The following is an 18,040-nucleotide window of genomic DNA, read 5'->3' on the forward strand; positions in this document are numbered from 1 at the left end:
GAAGTAAGCTGTCACCAACATCTTCGTTGTAGATTAATAACTTATTTTAAGAGAAGATCAATTCCTGGCTAGACTGACGTTATGAAAGAGTACCCCCCCCCCACTCCCAAATTCCCCCCTCACCATCCTCAGGTGTAAAGGTCCTCCTGCAATTGAAAGTCCTAGTACACTGCTGCTTCATCTTAGCTTAAAAAAGCATTTCATTAGCATAGCCAATGTGACACGTTGTGCCAGTACTGGCTATTTATTTTAAGCTACCATCTCACATCTCATTGTAATGTTAAAAAGCGAAGCAACAAGGCACAAAATGCAATTTTCTCGGCTGTTGGGCGAACAGCCAGTTTGGCTGAAGATGCTCCACATCATGGTGTCACATCAATACAATACAGTAGTATGCTCGCCTCCCTATTTATGACATAATGCTGATGCAAAGGCAAACAACATCATAGAATTTTAACTCCACGCAGTGAGTTGCCTATCGCGCGGTGGCCCTTACAAATCACATATAAAACAGAAATTTGACAGTAGTGAGATGCAATATTGCTAGAGACCTTGCATAAGCGTTTTAAGAGCAGCTGTGTTAAGACGAGTTGAGCAAACACAAGGAGATGATGGATGGAGCGCTGAAACTTTTTAGACACTCACCCCAGTCACAGATCTGGGTTGAATCCATCATCGTTCTTTAGCTCACTTCATCAGCCATATGCAAATCCGTTTTGACCCTGTTCCTTATGGGAACAGTCCAGGCCGAACTGCCAAGACAGATCTTCCCTGGACCGGGAACAAGAATCCTGGAACCGGTTTCGGGGTAACACCCCTCATCAGCCAGGCAAGCTTGAATCCAGTAGCAAAGTGAGCAAGGGACCCACGTCTGGGCATACCCTGCCATGATGATCGGAGCGCTGAAACTTTTCAGACACTCACCCCGGTCACAGATCTGGTTTGAATCCAACATCGTTCTTTAGCTCACTTCACCACCCCAGTTCAGACGTAGCCATATGCAAATCAGCCTTGAACCTGTGCCTCATGGGGACAGTCCAGCCTGAACTGCCAAGCCAGGTCTGAACCAAGCATCCTGGAACAGGTTTCGTGCTAACAGCCCTCATCAGCCAGGCTAGCTTGAATCCAGTGGCAATGTGAGCAAGGGAAATCAAGGATTGTGAATATTTTCCTTTATTTTTTTAGCCTCTGTTCGCATGACAATACGGTTCGGTAAAGAGTCCGGTCAGGTGGTAATCCCAAACACTGCTCGTTAAGAAACCCGACCTGAAAACTGAACCTTGTTTTTCCTGGATGCTAATGTGTAACTGTCTGCCACTCTCCCAGGCCCCATCTTGTTGTATTGGTACCTGTTAAGCAGCCGGTGTTGGTTCTGAAGCCTCGCTCCGCCGAGAAAGGCTGAAACAACCTTTGTTTGCTACTCCTGCAACCAATTATGACATCAAAAGCCTCTTCCTCTGAATATAGGGCGTTCAATCCACCTCCAGGCTTGCATTCCATTTGTGCTCTTTCCTCTCCTCTCCTGCAATGCGAGATCTCATAAACCAAGAAGCATTAGTTCGGCTCAGACCTAAACCAAATAAAAGCCCGAACTCCCCACAAAAGAAGAGCCCGAAACAACCCCCGCCCACCTAACAAAATAGACTTGCAAATAGATACCCGTTTGATTACTGAAAATGCAAATTTGAAATAGTTACCAGTATAAATGAATGTATCGCGCCGTCAAGTTGCATAAGTGGAAAGACCCCATCCAACAGTTTCCACATCTAACATGGCCGTCCTCTTGGCCCTAAGCATACGATATGTAGCATGCTCGGTCTAGTTCCATTCGTTGTTGATGACGTCTTTAGCTTTCTTCGCGCGATGCTAAGACTCAGGTACTGATCTCGCGATAGTTCCAAGACAAGGATTCTCAAATTCACCAAATGGATTTTGTATCTCTGGGCAAGGTGGTTTGTGTCACTTAGGGTTTGGAATTTGTAGCCGTGCCCTTCTACCAGCTTCTTGTACCGTCACTACAGGCCGCAGGTGCTGGGAAGGTAGGGTTTGCACGGCAGCTGATGGCCAAATGACTGGGTTCGGGGTAGTGATTCTCTGCGGGAAGGCCAGCAGGGCAGTTGTATGGACCCTGTAGGTTGATTAGTGTGAAGGCATCAGGGCAGTTTACCTGCCCGCGAGTTAACATTGTGCATCCGGGCAGCTTATCAGACCTTCATTACACACACACGTTCGTAACACAGTCTATATATAAGGTATGCGAGAGAGCAGGTAATTTAATGGAGGAGCAACGACTGGGTGTGCCTTGCTAGGCTTCTACTCTTTGTGGGTTGTTAGGATTGTACATCTGACCATGCGGCGCTGTGACAGTGTTTAAATTGGCTGTGTATGCTTGCGCGGTTTGTGTTTCGGGAAAACCTGTGTTTGTTTTCTTTACAGTAATTGTGCCTTTACAGTGTGCGTGAACTATATATCTAATGTCAGTTGCAGGACCTATACCGTGCAGTTGTTGTCGGTGAGCCCTGCCAGGCCTCTGTATCTTGAGTTTTTGCTGTGGCTATAATGCATATGAACACTCAACGTACCATAACGTACGCCTGCAGGGCAAAGTTTGTACATTGCCATTGTTTTACATTTGCTACGTGTACTCAGTGGGGATAATGGACATTTGCATGGTGACAAATCTGTACTACAGCCGCTGAGTAAGAATTGTCTCTGTGCGTTACACAGCTGATCATCTTCGCTCTGTCTTTGTAGTTCCAGGTACAACATCTGCAAACGTGCACGATTAATTGTCAGCTACTGTCGTCTTGCCATGCTGGGGATACGTTTCTGTGCGCATCACTAGTATTTTGTTGTACATTCTAATTCAAGTGCACACTACGATTATGTCGTGCAGTTGTCGGCGTGCTCTTTCAGAGCAGTGTGTACCCGGTGTGCGCTGTGATTCATTTCCTTTTTAGGTCTCGCGACCTAGCGGAGCGAGAATTCAAGCGGCGAAAACATCATGAAACCACCAGCTTTTTGCTGGCGTTTTCATGGCGTTTTCCTGCAGTTCATGTGAACCACGTGTTCAAACATGAACGCGCATCAGCCTCCCTCCATTTGCCGCAGAGCACATCAAAGGGCTTCGCCCAGCGTGCGCTCTGCGGCTTCTCAGCTTCTCCTCCCCTAATTACGCTGCACACAGCCTTCCTTGCATTTCTCCTCCCCCTCCCCAGCCAGCTTCCCCCAGGCCGTGTTCCCTCATCCCTCGCACCCCCTCGGCTCCCTTTCTCCGATTCCTCTCCATTTGTTCTTCCTTCCTCTACCTTTTCACATCCTCTCTCTTTGCCTGTCCTACTTCCTCTTCATACCGCTACACCTAAATCCTTTTTTTTTCTAAAGTTCATTCATCTTATATCTCTCACGTGCACAGAACAACTTCTCTCACAAACACGCTAACTTCTCCTTTATCTCGCACATATACACATGTGCACTTCATTAGTTAATTCCCGTCCCATAACCTTTGTACTCTCTCGGAGGCAAGCTCGCCCACCCCCTCTCATGAAAACCCACTCACTCTCATGCACACTGATTTGTCGTGCCATGATGTTTGTACGAATCCACTCACTGCCTCTCTCGCTCCCACGTCTCCGACACACTCTCCCTCCCGGCATTGATGACCCTGACATTCCAATTAGCAGACTGTGAAATGCAGGGTTTCCTAATTAACACACAGGGAATATGGAAGGAAGAGTTAACAGCAGTGAAAAACGCCCCTCACACAAACACGAACAGGGAAGGAAATATGTTAGCAGCAATGAAAACACCCCTTACACAAACAACAATAAGGAAAGAAGAGATAGCAACAGTAAGTATTTAGTTTTGCAGCACAATATCCGATTATGCAACAAGGATATTGTGCTGCAAAACTAAATACTTATAAGGTCCCCAAGCGAGACCTATTGGCAATGCCAATGCTTGTTTTATTTGCAAGGCAAATGCTGCCACTACATTTTGTATTTGCTTCGCGCAGTCTCTAAGCACTGCAGTTTGCATCCAATGCAGATGCCCTATTTGTATTATGCTTTATTGCTTCCATTATGTGTTTTACATGAATGCAGAAATGACTGCTGCGTTATGTGAAACAAGGGTAGAAGGATGAATAGATTTACTGATGTATTGCAAGATTGTTTTTCGAAGTGTTGTATGTCTACACATATTAACAACCGCAGCTATTTAAAAGTACCGTATTAGAAAAAACCCAGTCCCGTACAATTATAGATTCGCATATGAGGAATATATTTTTGGTGTATTGGCAGCCATAACGGACTAAAAGGTAAACCGTGTGATAAATAATGCCGAATGCATATTTGCAAAAATGAGAGGGCAGGTAGCAGAATGTTCAAATTTTTGGGTCGGGACAGGACGATGGATGAAAAATAAAAGTTATACCTTATGCACCACCTCCCATAATTTTCATTCACCCTCTCCCGTGTTCTTCTTTCCAAAAGCCTTCAAGCCTCTGACCTCCTCTTATGCTTCCATAGTACATAGTCGTTAGAATTATCACATCGTAATTTTTCGATTAGTTGGGCATACCTCTCCTGTCTGTCTGCCAATAATGGTCTTTTCCAATTCATGTATGAATCTATCCAGGTCTATTAACTCAATATCCAGTTTTCCCCTAATGTCCACTATCTTGCCAATGCAATGGCTTCTGATCACTTAAAAGCTTCCACACCAACCAGTGTGTACAATGCAGTGGTTCTCTGATTAAGTTAACAATAAACTGTGATAACCTTCAAACAATGGCCTCTCTCCAGGGAGCACACCTGCATCCATCAAGTGGGGCTAGGCTGCACCTCCAGTGAATTTTCCGTAGCAGAGGGTAATGGTCAGATATTCTGTGGCAGTAAAAAATTGACATAGCCCTTTAGTACACAATACCCTATCTAGGTGATTGTGAATGTCATGCAGTGGGGAATAAAATTAGTAATCCCGGTCTTGGTTATGGTGTAGCCTCCTTACATCTGTAAGGCCCCAGTCAGTGATCCATTTAGTGAAACCCTCTAACATACTATTGGGATTGGAACTGGCCAAATGCGGGGTAGGGCAATCTAGGTTAATATCTATAAAAAGTTAAAATCCGCCCCCCCCCCCCCCCCTTAAATTATGGGTGAGAAGGAAGAAAAAATCCTCAGCTGATCCTGATTTTTTTTGGGTAAATGCTGTCTGGAATATCTCCGTATCATATAACGTCACTTTCCCCAATAGTGGCTCCATCCGTCTGTACTCCTGGCCTTACCCATGTCCGGGTCCTCATATCAAACAATTAACAATTAGTATTCTGCTGCATATATTCTTCCTTTGTAATCAGGCTAACTGTAGTTTGTTGAAATACCTCTTACACCTATAGTGTAAGGTATAGGCACCATAACACCTATAGTGTCTTCAAATAAACGTTAGTCTTGTATTGTTAGATTACGGACCCTATACTTTTAACATTCCATGGCAACAATGTATATATGTCCTTTGTGCATGTCATAAAAAATGTCCTCTCTTGCTTTACCCTCCCCTTTTCTCTAGTCCCACATTTTGACTTCGAGTTCAAGTTCGAGAATTTGTATAGCGCACTACTCACCCAGAGGGTCTCAAGGCGCTTGGGGGTGGGTTTTATTATTTATCGAATAGCCAGGTTTTGAGTTCTCTTCTGAAGGAGATGTGGTTCTGTGTAAGGCGGAGGTGGGAGGGGAGTAAGTTCCAGGTCTTGGCCGCCAAGTAGGAGAAGGTTCTACCTCCCATGGTGGATCTTTGGATACGCGGAACTGCGGCGAGGCCTTGATTGGAGGATCTTAGTTGGCGGGTGGGTGTGTAGAAGGATAGTCGAGTGTTGAGGCATTCGGGCCCTATTCTGTAGAGGGCCTTGTGTGCGTGGGTGAGGAGGCGGAATGTTATTCTCTTGTTGACGGGGAGCCAGTGGAGGTCTTTCAGGTGGCCGGTAATGTGATTTTGGCGAGGGATGTCCAAAATGAGTCTCGCTGATGCGTTGGAGTTTTTTCTGTAATTTGGTTGCAATTCCGGCGTAGAGGGTGTTTCCGTAGTCCAGTCGACTCGTGACTAGTGCGTGGGTGACAGTCTTTCTTGTCTCGGAGGGGCTCCAACTGAAGATTTTTTTGAGCATACGAAGTAAGTTGAAGCAGGAGGATGAGACGGCGTTGACTTGTCTGGTCATCGAGAGTGAGGAATCTAGGATGAAGCCCAGGCTGCGTGCGTGATCTGTGGGTATGGGTGCTGTGCCCAGAGTCGAAGGCCACCATGAGTCGTCCCAGGCAGAGGGGGATGATCCTAGGATGAGCACCTCCGTTTTGTCTGAGTTAAGTTTTAGGCGGCTGTTTTTCATCCATTCGGCTACTTCTTTCATGCCTTCGTGAAGATTGGTTTTGGCGGAGTTGGGGTCTTTGGTGCGGGAAAGGATCAACTGGGTCTCGTCAGCGTAGGAGATGATGTTAAGGTTGTGTTGACGCGCGATGGAATGCGAGCGGACTCATGTAAACGTTGAAGAGGGTGGGACTGAGTAATGAACCTTGTGGTACACCGCAAATGACTTCGGTAGCCTCTGATTTGAATGGGGGGCGTCGTACTCTGTGTTCTTCCGGCGAGGAACGAGACGATCCAGTCCAATGCTTTTCCTTGTATTCCGATGTTGTTGAGGCGTTGTATGAGGGTGCTATGACAGACTGTGTCGAAGGCGGCGGAGAGGTCGAGTAGAATGAGGGTCGCTTTTTCTCCGTTGTCCAGTAGTGTTCGGATGTCGTCTGTGGCTGCGATGAGGGCGGTTTTGGTGCTGTGTTTGGCTCGAAAGCCGTTCTGTGAGGGATCGAGGGAGTTGTTGGATCCGAGGAAGGCGGCGAGTTGGCTATTGACTGCTTTCTCGATGACTTTTGCCGGGAAAGGGAGGAGGGATATTGGGCGGTAGTTTTTTAGTTCAGAGGGGTCTGCTGTGGGTTTCTTCAGGAGGGCGCTGACTTCGGCATATTTCCAGCTTTCTGGGAAGGCGGCAGAGTTGAAGGACCAGTTGATAACATCACAGAGATGGGGTGCGATGATGGAGTCTGCTTTGTTGAAGATGTGGTGGGGGCATGGGTCGGTTGGCGAGCCAGAGTGGATGGAATTCATTAGGCGGATGGTGTCTTCGGTGGTGATTGGGTTCCAGGCGATGAGATTGTTAGAGGGCGGTATAGGTTCTGAGGGGGGTGGGGAGGATTGTTCGTTGGGACTGTTTTCGAAGCTGTTATGTATGTCGGCAATTTTGTTGTAGAAGAAGGAGGATAACGAATCGCAGAGGTCTTGGGAGGGAGTGATGTCGTTTGAGGCTGCGGTGGGGTTGGTAAATTCTTTGACGATGTTGAATAGTTCCTTGCTGTTATGGGCATTGTTGTCGAGTCTATTCTTGAATGCTGATTTCTTGGTGGATCGAATCAGCTGGTGGTGTTTGCGGGTGGCTGCCTTGAAGGTGGTCATGTTGTCGGCGGTTGGGTTTTTTCTCCATGTTTTCTCGAGAGTACGGCATAGTTTCTTGGATTTCTTAAGGTCATCGTTGAACCAGGGGGCCTTTTTGCTGTCTTGTTTGGTGTGATGGTTTTTCAAGGGTGCTAATTCGTCAGCACTGTGAGTGATCCATTGTTTGAATTTGATGGCAGCTTGGTTTGGGTCCGATGAGAAGGCGGGTGGTTTTTGGTTGAGCGATGTGAGGAGTTGGTCGGTGGTGATTTTGTTCCATATTCTTCGGGGAACAGGTTGTGGGTCGAGGTGGTTTTGTAGTTGAAGTGAACACAGCTGTGGTCCGTCCAGTGGAGAGCTGTGGTGCGATCGAAGGAGATGTGTTTGCTGGAAGTGAAGATTGGGTCTAGCGTATGTCCGGCTACATGGGTGGGGGTGTCAACAAGTTGTTTGAGTCCAAGATTGGCCAGGTTGTCCAGAAGGGTGGTGGTGTTGCTGTCGTTTTTCTTTTCCAGGTGGAAGTTGAGGTCTCCTAGTAGAATGTAGTTCTCGGAGGCGAGGGCATGTGGACTGATGAAGTCCGTGATGTCCTCGCTGAATTGTCTACGTGTTCCTGGGGGCCTGTAGATGAGGGTGCCTCTGAGTGTGGTTCTGGGGTCAGTGTGGACTTGGAAGTGGAGGTGTTCGGCGGTGGTAAGGTTAACGTCGGAGCTGGTCGTGATTTTGATGGTATTTTTATGGACGATGGCGATGCCTCCTCCTGTTTGGGCGGTGCGGTCTTTTCGGATGATCTTGTAATTGTCCGGGATGGCTATGGCGATGTCGGGTGCTGATGAAGCATTCATCCATGTCTCAGTGAGGAAGGCGACGTCTGGTGATACCACGTCAAGTAGACCCCAGAGTTCGGTGGCGTGTCTGTGGACCGAGCGGGTGTTCAGCAGGATGCACTTCAGGAGGTTAGAGTCGGAGCTGTGTTTGGGGTTAGTGGTTGTGGTAAGGGTCTTGATGCTGGTAAATTTGCAGGAGTGGCAGGCGAAGGGTCCGTGGGTACGTCCCGGGGCAGCTTCATAGCATTGGCGTGTGCGTCCGGGGTTAAAGGCTAGGAGGGTGGCTGCGCCATACTTAATGCGGCCGGTGTGCGGTTTGTGGGGGTCTGGCGCTGGGCGCGGTCCAGGCGCGGACGGGCGTAGACGGGCTTACCTTTGGTGCACCTTCGGCGCGCATGGGGCACGACCGCTGCGCGTGGGTCCATCTGTCATAAATGGAGAGTGGAGGGGGCGGAGCGTGGGAGGGGCAGCTGGGAGGCGGGAGCGAGGTGGAGGGACGGTCTGGGACGGCACAACAAACAAAATGACAGCAACAATAACAAATGCTGCAAGGCAGGGCGAGATTGGGGCACAGGCAGTGGGAACAATGGAGCGCTATGGGGGAGATTAAAGTTTCTGCAGCAGTGGCTAGCGGTTGAAAGCGCACAGTCAAAGCGCTACGATATTTGGCAGCAATCGAGATCTAAAGCACTCCCAAATGCACTCTGCAATATCTATTCGACAAACAAGCAGTCGAGACGCACTCAGCAAATAAATATTTCACAAGCAATACAATATTTCACAAGCAAAACAATGCCCAGAAGTGCGCGAAAGAATAGCTGTTGCTAGCGGTTGGAAGCGCAGTGGCAGAGTCAAGCGCTACGATACCAGGTGTGGAGGAGGTGAGGGGAGCGACCGCTTCTGTGCGGGACAGGATGGTCACAGCCATGGACTTGGACTTCAGTACCACACCCACTATCTAGCCAGAAGATCTTACTCCATCAGTGTGATGGAAAACGGACAGGTGTCAAATTCACTGAATATACCCACAGCAAGCATAAACATTTCCCAACTCCTCCTCCCAGAACAAAAAACACCAGCTCTTTGCTCAAGCTTTCAATCTGTTTAATGTACTTTCCCCCAAATACTCTTTCAGTGTGGATCACAAACAAGTAGGGGTGTGCCTGATTCATTTCTTTGATCATTTTATCCTGATTCCCCCATTACAAAATAATGTTCTCTTCATCATAATACCATGTATCATTCTCACCTCAGAGGACCTTCTCTAAGAAGCGTTGTCCTTGCCTTTACATAAGCCACTGGTTATAATTAACTCCTTCGTTTCCCACCAGAGCAGGGGTGTACCTCCCAGGCCCCCTCTATGGGTCATCTGGAAGTCTAGTGGGTGTGTGGCATCTCAGCTTGTTCATGTGTTGGCACCTCTGGATCTGACACTGAGCCCAATAGCCGCGCTCCACCACAGTTTTCTAAGGCAGAGTATTGTTTGGCAAGGTGGTGTCGCATTTACTGCCTCTGGTTCTCTTTTTTTATGTTTGGGAACCGGAAGGGCTCAGCTGTTCTCTAGGGCACTGGTTCGCAAACTTTTGACTCCTGAGGACCCCCATTGAGTCACTACTGGAAGCCGGGGACCCCAAGCAATTTGTATAATTTAAATTTCAAACATTAAAACAGTAATTCGAAAAAAATAAACAAACGTGTGCACACAAAACAAATACTCGAATTGCTAATGATTTTAGGAGCATATTTACAATCCCCTTTCGCCATCGGAACGTCACTTTTTGCGACGTTCTCGTCATGATAGGGGCTTCGCCTTATTTACAAGGCATCTTTAAGCCACTTAACGTGGCTTACAGCTGCCTTGTAAATAAGCCCCCTTTCACGCAATGCCTAGCGAGAAAGGGGTTGGCAGTGGGTGTTGCTGCAGGCATTCCACTGCAAACCTGTTGATTTTGACACTGCCCTATTTACAAGGGCAGCGTGAATAGGAGGAAGTGCCAAAATTAAGACCAGGGAAAACCTGGTCTTAACTTGCCAAAATGAGGAGAAATGCTTTATTTCTCCTCTTTTTTGCTTTTTCCATGTGTGGTGCCTTGTGCAGCACACATAGAAAAAGCAAAACACCTTGGATTGTTTACGTTCAGAAAGGTGACCCTTCCTGCACATAAACAATCTTTTAAAAAAATAATCATTTTGTAACTTCCATCTGTACAGCACACCTAGAAGTGACAAAACTGCATTTCAAGATTGTTTATGTGCAGGAAGGGGGACTTTCCTGTACATAAACAATCTTCCCCTGAATTCAGACAACATTGCACTATTGTGCAAAGGTTCCTGCGTCAGCGCTACACTGCTAAGTGTAGCGCTAGCACAGGGGGAAACACAGGGCTGCACCAAATTCTTGTAAATATGGTGCAGCCCTGCGTTTCTGAAGTAGCGGAGCATGTCATTAAGCCAAGGAGGCTAACGACACTGTCCGCCACTTTTGTTGTAAATATCCTTATTCTTATTGAAAGAATTTGCAAAACACGAAACAGTTTATAGGGAAGGTTGGTGCTGCATCTGTGTGACTAACTTTTAAAAGGTTGGTTTTATTTCGCAGTACAAGGCTCCTGCCAGGGTCAGACTTGAAACCCAAAGAAGCCCTGGCACATGTTTTCAGACCAGCCCCCATATGGTGCACACCAACTGCAGTGAGTGAGCCTGACCACTACAAAGGGGTTTTGTGAGGCTCTCCCCCCAAAACAAATTAGGAAACAATGGTGCAGGCAATGGTGCAGTCTACAACACATTTATCATTATATATTGAATTGTATTTGCTCTTAAAGAATAGAAAATGATGACCTTACCATGTACCAGGATGCAACAATCTTTGTTGGGGTCCTTCAATGATTCCCTTATTATCACCCTTCAACAGTGCCTCTCATTTCTCCATGCGATACAAAAGGGGATGATGGACGGAGCGTTTGAGCAAATCAAACACTCACCCCCAGTCAACTGATCTGGGTTTAATCCATCACCATTCTTTAGCCCACTCAGCCACCCCATTTCAGACATGGCTATATGCAAATCAGTCTGACCCTGTGCCTCATGGGAACAGTCCAGCCCGAACTACCAAGCCATGTCTTCCATGGACCGGAAACAAGCATACTGGGACCGGTTTCGGATTCATAATCCTCATCAGCCAGGCTATCTTGAATCCAGTGGCCAAGTGAGCAAGTGACTCACGTCTGAGCATACCCTGCCACACTTAGGGCGAACAAAGCGATACAAAAGGGGATGATGGACGGAGCGTCCATAGCACATCTGTCACATGTAGTTCATTTGTTTTATAGCCTCTTTCATACCTTTGTAGGATGTCAGAGCACTTTACATCACACACATATAGAGACAATGAATCATACATGTAAATCAGCGTATAGAAAATGTTACATAAGGCACAGGGGACTACAATGTGTAGGATTCACGGGCCATAAATACTGGTAGGCATTTTTAAAGAGGGCTTGGTCTGGAGAAGCACAAACTCAGGATTCAGAGCATAACACAGTGGTTAGGATTGACTTTAACAATAAAAATGTATTTTCATCCAAACAAAACTTTTTAGAAGCATCCGGATAATGAAAGACTGGGAAAAAACGTAAGTTTCTTACTTGTACCATTTTGCAAGCAGCTCTTTGATGACAGTTTATATGTCACAGTGCTAGATTACAATTGTCACTTATGAACTGCACAGTAACAAAAAAAAGCAGTAACCCATTGACCTATGCACATAAAATACAGTTTTTTAAAATGCATGGTACACGATCTTTGCAGTAGGCATATTAACCCTATGTTATACATTAGATAAGTCAAAGCTGCCACTGGACAAAACTCTCATCTCTCTCCAGTAGGTGCATTAATCCCTGGTGTTATCTTTACGCTTTTATTGTAATTTTACGAGGAGGTGCTTTTTAAAACTGCTACCTGCGGACCCCCTGGGAACGTGTCATGGACCCCTCGGGGTCCGTGGACCACAGTTTGGGAAACACTGCTCTAGGGTATTGGTGTGTCTTCCTCATCTTCTTCTGATGCACTTGTTGTCCAATCTAGCTTCTCTAATCTTTTCCTGTTTTATACAGTTCTAGCCGGTCCCATACCTAGGACGTTATGTTAAAAAACACAGATGTGCCATCTGTCATCACTTTTAGCGTAGTGGGAAACATCAAGGCATAGCGAAGGCTTGCCTCTTAAGACTTTCTCAACTTCAATAAAGGTCTTTTAAACTCGACAGCAGCAGTGTAATCTGGAAATGCAAATGCCAAACAATTGTCCAGTTTATATGGCTTAGACATTCTTTCCATCTGCAATGTTGTGTCTCTGTGTCAATAATGCAGTAGCCAAGCTATCACTGGCCTTTTCTCCCTGACCCATGACTCTAATGCTGTTGTGTCTGTTTCTTCCTTCCGCAACTTTTGTCCTAATCTCTAGAACTCACACGCTTTTGTAAGTTCAGAGCACTGGTGGTCAGGTGAAGTTTGTTCATGGTATCTTCTCTGTTCTTAAAACAAACACATTTGGTTAGACAACTCTTACAACTGACTCTATTGGGCTTCTCATAGTGCCACATGGTGTGATACTACCATGAAAAGCCAACACTGCAGCACATGATTCCAGCAAGTCCTTGATGGTATTGACTATTTGGTCCTGTAGCTGAATACATTCGTGTGTTTTTTAACGTGCCCATAACTGCATACTTGCTCTTAAAGTAGCAGAGATAGTTAATACACTGTCGGTGTTTTGTAAAGTGATAATGTTCTACTATTGAGCCAGTTTGAAATAGCTTGAAAACGTGTAAGTCATGGCATTCATTAGCCATGCAATAGCACATATACACCACAACATTACAACTGCAGAGCCTACTGCAGTAGGCCATACCAGCTATTAAATGCCCAGTTTACCACTATTGGTTCTGGCAAACATATAGGCATGCAATTGCAGATTTCCAGAACTAGACTTTGATATTAATGTATGGACAGATTCTGTAGCTCTTTTTCAATAGGAAGAGTACTACTTTGGTAATGGCACTGTCCTCACTTTTAGACTACATGTGTAGATTAAGAGTGCATTTGTGGATTGGCATTGGTTGACATGGCAAATGGAATGTAAGGAGAGAGGGAAGGTGAGTTTACTATTTGAAGGGTTTGAGAGCAGATGCAAATTACCGGGAGGTGGCGTTATGCCATTCGTGAAACTTGACTACTATTTAAATGTAGTTTTGGTTTTGAGTCAACAAGGGAAATGCAGTCTAAATCAGTGCAGGATAACTGCATAATTTCTGTTATGTGTATGATACGTATATGTTTGCATGTATAGAAATAAGACTGTAAAATTGATGTCTTGTATCTGCTATGCCTTTGATTGTTAATGCTGATAAGATGTTCTCACATTTGGATATTTACCCAATGTCTGAAATCCTCCTCCTGGATCTTGCATGTTAATTTACATCTGGTAATTGGTTTTGTAATGATGTGGATAAGGTTAATTCATTGGAATTCTTAGGGAATCTCTAAGTGAACATCTGTGTAAAAATGTTTTCATGAAAATACTTTCAGATTGATAATAATACAGGTTTTTATGTACATTACTGCTTGGAAATTTTTCTTACCCCCACCACAGATGTTCTCCCACAACAATGCACAAGTGGCCGATATTTTTTTGCTGAGTATGGCACAGAGATTCTCAACAAACAGATGCTGACCGTTTCAATCGCTCTCTTAGTCCTTGACGGTAAATACACTTGTGTGTTTAGTTGCTCTTGACATCAAGGCACTGTTCCTCGCTGTTGTCATTCTATTGTTTTTTAATGCTGGAAATGTAAAAAGCTTGGACAATCTTGACCCAGGTCACATAACTCTATAATTTGGCAGTACGGTTTCAGTATGTGCTGTTCTGCAAGCAGCAATGTAAGTGATATGTGGTTTAACATCCGTTTTGTGTCTCTCATTTAGAGTATTTCACACTGCATGCATGACTCCTGTGCCTGTAGATATTTAGATGTTAGCTCTAGGCAAAGCCGTACTAATGTTGTGAAAGTACTATTCATTTTTTTAAATAAGAAATGTAATTTTTTTTAAACGTCTGTCATCAATGGCTAGTACAACAATTGTAAAACTCGTATTGAGTTTTTGAAGATAGTGATGTTGAGTCTCATCGGTGTGCTGTTTGTGTTCCTACAAATTACTCGGCATCATAAATCCAGGTCAGGAGGCTGCAGACCGGCCAATCAAAACCTAGTGGACCCCATTTGAGTCAAACGGGGTCTTTAGCTTCCGTCCTTAGGTTCCCATAATGTGGCCCCCTCAAACTGAAGACCAACAACCCCTTTGGGCACTTAACAGTCAAGGTAGTGAGGGACGGTCCAAGGTTGACTCAGGAAGGGGTTGTGTGCTAGAAGCTCACAATGTAGCAATGCCTCAAAAACCACGAACCCTATTTTCTCCTGGGGGAGGGGGGCACAGTTTCCCTCCTCCAACTTTTTCTTGTAAAAAGGAAAAGTTTGTTGGGGTGCGTGTCTTCGAGTCTAAACAAGATTGCTGCCTAAAGTGTGAGCTCTGGCAGCCGGGGGAGATCATATCCATTTATCTCCCTCAGTCCATCACCATTCACCACTAATAAGGCAGATACATGCTCCAGATAACCTACTGAGAATGGAAAACGTCTTTTGAAGCTCCTTATGGCGTTTTACTACCTGATGCCCATGGCCTCAGCAGGGCTGGCAGGATGATAAAATGGCACCTGCAGCGCAACAGGGATTGGCACCCCGCGACGATCCCACCACCAAAGTGCTTACTGACCCTCCATAGGAAGATATGCACTTAACTACAAATGAGGTAAAGGGCTTGCCCCCATTGCTAATTTCGCAACCCTTAAGTGCAGTTCTCCTCCAGGGGCCAGCGCAATAGAGTGGTAAGATGGCACTGCAGAACTACACACCCATTAACGCACACTACCAGTGACGGAGGCGCATGCAGTGCTGGTACAGGACGGACCTAAGGGCTTCGATCTGCACCCTTGCATGCCTGTTCACCCCTTCGCAAGTTCGGCACCAAGGTTGTGTGCACAAATGCTAATTATATGAAGGACCTGATTACATATCAGCAGCTCCGACCTACATATTGCTGAGGCAGGGCCCGCTGTATCACCCTAGTGCATACTCTGCTACTCTGCATACTCTTATGCGACTGTCTTACCTTGTCTTGGTGTTGGGCCTGTGATGTGTTTACCTCAATTAAATAACCGCACACTTCCGCACAACCTTGTACGCAACACTGAGGCCAGAGCCTCTGCAGCTGCTAACACGCATCGCAACCTCTCACCCCCTCTAATTTGGAAAGCACATACCAAAGGGAGCAAGTAGCTCCGATGCCAGTATCAGGCTAATATCTGGCCTACAGCCTAATTTTTAAGGCCTACTGTGAGGCGCATCATGTAGCTCTACACATGGCTGTCTCACTCGGCCAGTGGTTTACATGACTTTAATCATCAAAATACAATCAAGAGTATGTAGTAAAATCTTCCAAGCTAACACCTCCCTCGGGGCCCATTGCCTCACACCCACATCATAGAAGTTGCATAAGCCATTATGAACTTTAAAGTACCTGGCAAATAGTGCAACACTGGCAATTAATGAAACACTCAATAACAGTGTCACAGTGTGTGGCTTACCAATTCTCTAGAGGATAACAGCAGGATCTGAATAAAGTACACCCCCCTCTGCAGCTCTTCCGTCACTCCTACAGTGTTGGGAGCTACTATAAATCGACAGTAACCTGTGCCTCCACAGCAAGTAATTGTAGCAGTACTGAGCATGTGGCAATAGTGTCACCCTTGAGTTGAAATCCAGCACACTCAGCTCAAATGCTGCCTACTGAGACTCCAATCAAGGTCACACCATAGCCAGACCTTACCAACACAAATAGCCAACAAACTCCAAAAATGGATCAATTACAGTACCAGAAAGACCCAATACTAGTGCTTACACCCCAGTGGCGAAAAGATACTCCAAAGACAGGGACGCAAAGGATCATAAAGACAGCAAAGAACAAAAGGCATCCCTCAAAAGGTCCAAACAACACCCACCTACAATTGAGTCGCCTGTCAAATCAAAACAAACCCTAGATGTTAACGACAAAACGGACTTAGTCCTACACAACCGCTCTTCACTGCAAGAGTTGATGCAAAGCACCAAAGTGAATAACAACCTACTACAAATTGGTATCTTCTACCTGCGGAATTACTTTAAATCCTTATCCACATGAATAGGGGAAGCTGAATCCAGAATCAGCATGATGGAGGATGAGAGCCTTCAAGACAAAAAGATATCCTAGGCCAACACCAAGCAATTAAACATCCTCTCAAGAACCATAACATATTTATAGAACAGGAACAGAAGAGGAAACCTCAGAATCTTTGTGTTGCCTGAAGGGCGAGAAAACCAAGCCTCCTTATGTGCCTCCTTCCTCGAACAATGTTTACCACAAACCCTTGGAATCAAATTTGAGAGACCATTCAAAATCAAAAGGACACAGAGTCCCAACCAGACCAATCCCGGGTGCCATAACCCCATGTCCTCTCATCTTCAGACCTTTTAGATTCCAGCACTTCATGACTATCTCAGCACACATGAGGAAGTCAAAAACAATAACCTGTAACAACATAAAGATCAGAATATCCCAAGATTATGCAAAATAAAACTGCTTCGCAGGGAAGGCATCCTATCTCTGAGGAACCCCCTCACAGCGCTGAACATCACATTCTCCTTTTTCAGCCCAGACCGATTTAAAATTAACCACATGGGAAAACGTTGATCTTTAGTGACCCTACGGAGCTCCAATCTTCTATTGAAAACCAACACCATCAAGAAATTATTTCCTGATTTGACTGTGCCACACAACCCTGACTGTGGTTCCGGACTACTCTCCTTTACATCACATAAGACTCGCCCTTCTTAATTCCATCCCATCTTATGTATAATGGTTTCTGTATGATGTAAAAAATGAGTATGTATGCAAGCTTGTCTTAAACAAATGCATACGCTCACCCCCAGGCACCTTGTACTTGACCTCTGCAGGTAATTTTCTGCACCCTGACAAAATCACACTCGCTTCTACACTCATCTATGATATAACTAGCATATAACTACATTACTTTATGCCTCTGCGTTGGTTCGACTGCACGCTCCTATATGCACTCCCATACCACAGGTGCTTCAACTACCATTTCACACACACCTTTATACTTCTACACCCACACGTTATTCATACTCTCACACATACACTCCCACCTACACCATTATCATAACCTACTCATACACACACAGTCATACGTGCATACACAACCATGCCCACACATGCCCTCCCAATCACACTAGAGCAGATATCTTCACCACTTTTGGCCAAAGTAAAATATAACATCGTATCTGGATGAAACCATAGCTAATGTCTAGTTCAAACTTCGACCTAACACAACCTGTTATGCAATCTCTATCTCATCACACATATGGCATCTCTTGCGAAGATAAAAAATGCATAGATGTTTAAGTACGTTCAAATATGTTCTCCATGTTCATCACCTCACCTCAACTATGCTGAATTTGTCATTGTAACTGTTCTCAATTGCAGGCTTATCAAATTGTAACAATGATACATTTTCTATGAGGGCTTTGTAACTGTCTTACTTGCATATTACGTTTTAGA

The 18,040-nt window shown here is 45.4% G+C and overlaps 2 protein-coding genes across 3 annotated transcripts in view; one reads left to right on the plus strand and one right to left on the minus strand.

The window, feature by feature from the left end:
* ZBTB6 (zinc finger and BTB domain containing 6) overlaps positions 1-1,577 on the minus strand; it is a 47,377-nt gene extending 45,800 nt beyond the window's left edge. Inside the window, exon 1 of the mRNA XM_078641968.1 lies at positions 1,350-1,577. The gene's annotated coding sequence lies outside the window, so the exon portion shown is untranslated. The remainder of the gene's footprint in view (positions 1-1,349) is intronic.
* A 302-nt stretch (positions 1,578-1,879) lies between these two features.
* ZBTB26 (zinc finger and BTB domain containing 26) overlaps positions 1,880-18,040 on the plus strand; it is a 29,586-nt gene continuing 13,425 nt past the window's right edge. Inside the window, exons 1-2 of one of the 2 annotated variants that reach the window (XM_078641969.1) lie at positions 1,880-2,039; positions 13,962-14,072. The gene's annotated coding sequence lies outside the window, so the exon portion shown is untranslated. The remainder of the gene's footprint in view (positions 2,040-13,961; positions 14,073-18,040) is intronic. The other variant, XM_078641970.1, reaches the window with a different exon arrangement.

This window comes from Lissotriton helveticus, chromosome 5_1, assembly GCF_964261635.1.
Source record: "Lissotriton helveticus chromosome 5_1, aLisHel1.1, whole genome shotgun sequence".
Taxonomy (NCBI): Eukaryota; Metazoa; Chordata; class Amphibia; order Caudata; family Salamandridae; genus Lissotriton; species Lissotriton helveticus.